Here is a 3,619-nt window from a genome sequence, read left to right as displayed (position 1 = left end):
TCTCAGTCAGGTTGAGGTGTAGAGAGGCTGTAGTCAGTGATCAGATCCCTCTCCTCCTCCACAGTCCAGATATGGTCTGCTCCTCGTATCGGAAACAAGATGGCGACGCAAGATGGCGACGAGTGTAACACTGAACTGAACTTCTGAAGCTTCCAACGGGCCACAAACCAATGGGTGACGTCACGGTGACTACGTCCATTATTTATATACAGTCTATAGAGTAGACGCATGATGAAGCAGCTCACCCAAGTCAGTTGAAGGCCCCTCCATAACCAGGATGCAACTCGATTAAAACTGAGGTATGAGTGGGATAGGCAAAACACCAAAAAGCAAGATACTGAATACGTTCTGCACAATTCAATGCTTCACGCTCGAGAGAGCTATAGGATGACCCTCAAATGCATTATACATGCTAATGTAGATTGAGGGTCGTTTCCCCCTTTAATCTTAATTATAACAGTCGTCACATGAACGCATCACGAGTGCAGATATTTTTAAATCATGTTTGTTGTTGCCATGAACACTAAGTAAACAATGTGCAGAGGCCTGTTCTGACATCATTATCTTGCTACCTTGTCTCTCAATCCCCTCACAGTCAGGGGCTGTGAAATTACAGTGAAAATGTCCTTTGTAAAACGATTTATCAACTTTTATTCATACGTAAACTTTTTTGGTATTATTTAATCTATCTGGTTTTATGACTTAATAAACGTATTGGGGCTGAGATGGATCAGACAAAGGAAATAAAGGCACATTTATTGTGACTTTTTTGAATCTGGCACCCAACAAATACCCCGTTACAAAAAACTAAAACTAAACTAAAACTAATAAAAAATAAACTAAAACTAATAAACACTAAACTAAAACTAAGCATTTTCCAAAAAATATAACCTTGGGTTATTTCACTTAATTTTTCCGAGATCAGGTTGGTGTTAGGACACTGCTAGTGGTACATGGCAGGCCTGATTCAGGTCACAGCTTGAGGTTCATGCAGAAGTCTACTTGGAAGGACGTAGGATAGATAAAAGGACGATCATGTGCGTTGTAGCATCCTATCCTTAATAAGCCACTTTCACTTTAAAAGTTCTAGTAACATTTCTAAATCTCATCCAATTTAATAGCAGAGACTCATATCATTGGTTTGAACTTATGGTAAATTATATTTGTATGCAACCTTAGTATTTTTTCTGCTCTGTTACAGTGATGTGGCTGCCCTTAAGTTCACAAATGCCTTGCTGTGCTGTGAATCTTACAGCATGCTGGTGGAATATAACAGACCTCTTCAAACAGTAAATAATGTACTGACCACATGGCAAAGTGTTGGAGTCAGCTCTCAGTTTTATATCAGACAATAAAACAAAAAAAAGTAATAAAATCATTAAAATACATAACAGATAATGGAATTTTAAAAGCTAAAGGCTTTTACTAAAAAGGTGATTGCATTAAAATGAGTGCTTATCTGTAAACCTTTTCAAATAGTTAATTAGATATATCTGAATAGCCACATGAATAAATAAATAAATAAATCAGTAATACTCTCCAGGTTCCAGTGGATGTGTATAGAATAAAGGCTTTCTTCTCTGGTGAATCAGTGGCTCTGATCCTGGAAGTGTGTTAGCAATTAAGGAGCATTAGTCTGCCTGCTGTGCTGGCCAGATAGACAGGAAACAGAGACATGGATCTCTATGCTGGAGGTCTATAAGCCCTGTAGACTCCATCTCCCATCTGCTTTCATACACTGCTGGATGTAAGCCAGCACAGTGGGAAAACTTACAGTTGTAGGCCAGAAATCAATCTCAGCTACTGTCACTAAAACCAACTACTCAAACATGATATTAGAAGAAGAAGAAGAAGAAGAAGATTATTTTATTAATCCCACAATGGGGAAATTCAACCTCTGCATTTAACCCATCCTTTTTTACACACAAGTGAACACACCATGCAAGGAGCAGTGGGCAGCACATTACTGCGCCCTAACTCTGCAAATATGCATTTAAATAAAGCCAGTTTAGATCTGCAGCACTATACCACAGCAATAATGCTGTTAGTTTCCATCCTTGAATTTGGAGCTGGAATTAAGTAGCCAAGCACACCTTTTGTTGTATATTACATTGGTCCTTTGGTGCGGACCGTGCTCCGCGGCACCTTTCACACCTAGAATTTAGGTTCGGATCAAACTGAAAAGTCCTAAAGTCCGGACCAAACGAGATAGATGAACATGAAGGAAGAAGCTGATGAGAGCGCTTTGGTTGGCCCCGTGGATGATGGGACATTTTGTTACAAAAAAACAACGGATGGAAGCGTCGATAAGAGCATGGTTGTGTTGCTATGCAACAAGGAATTCACATATCACCGCAGCACATCCAGCCTCAAGTATCACCTCAATGCAAAACATATAGCAGCTGGCGGCTAGTGTGGTAGCTAGCGTGGATTGTGTTTTACTTAAAAAAACAAAGTATTATAGTTTACAGAAGGTCTACCTACCTATAGGCTACCTGGATTTATGAAATGTACTATATTTCTAAATATGCTATTGCTACACTTAATGGCAAAAATTGCACTGGTCTGTTGGACTTGAACAAAAATAAACTATTTTTGTTGCTTAAGCTTATGTATTCAGTCATTATTCAATGGTATGCTAAAAATCAAAATTTCGATTAATTAATTTCAAAGCCTCTAATTAATTAGATTAATTTTTTCATCGAGTCCCGGCCCTAGAAATAATCTATTAATTTGGTATAATTTTGTTGTCAAAGCCACAGGGAGCCACTGCAAATGGCCTGAAGAGTCACATGTGGCCCCGGAGCCTCAGGTTGCTTCCCCTGAGCTAAGTGAAGGTTTAATGTAAACCTTTTGATAACACTTAGCAGTGACCAGCTTTGTGTGATTACGCTAGCTTTGGCAAATAACAATTTTAAAATGTCAGCCCGTACTTTGTAACTGGGAATCAGCTCTAAGTTCAGCACAAATGTATTTTATCGACGGTGAAGATATAGTGCTAAAGATTTACTAATGCTAGTTCACAACACAGAATTGTCCACTGCAGAGGGTAAACGTAAAACCCTTGACATAATTGAACTCCTCATGACTGCAGTACACTAACGTGATCAAATTTAGGCAAGATTATCGCAACCAGACCACATGCTGCTGTGTTTTTCCAGACCAGCCAAAGCTGATGTGTTCAGGGGCCTCATCCCCTGCAGTAGAGAGCCACGGTCTTATAGCACTGTGGTTTGACCACTGTGTGTACAAGTTAAACTTGACAGCAGTTGCAGCATTAATTACTCATCTCCACTACTCTCTCCTCAACAAAGTGCCTCATATGAGCCTGCCACCATTACAAAATAAACAAAATATAAAGATAAAAATATAGCTCTTTCTAGTACTAGTGCCCTTTTTTATTTTTTGGAGGGAATACATCTGATTGCAAATCTTTCTAGCTGGCTGCATTAAAATGTAGAGTGTGGACACACATATGGGGAGAAGCTCACAGTGGGATAGGGTTTTATATATTAAAATCAGGCGGCAACCTCCGGGTCTGAGCAGTGAAGCAAACCAGGAAGTGCCTTAAACCTGCAGTCCACCAAAAATTTCTACAGGGGGCGCTGATGGTGGTTGC

This window comes from Centropristis striata, chromosome 2 (genome assembly GCF_030273125.1).
Source record: "Centropristis striata isolate RG_2023a ecotype Rhode Island chromosome 2, C.striata_1.0, whole genome shotgun sequence".
In the NCBI taxonomy this organism is placed as follows: Eukaryota; Metazoa; Chordata; class Actinopteri; order Perciformes; family Serranidae; genus Centropristis; species Centropristis striata.
This window is presented reverse-complemented; position numbering follows the sequence as displayed.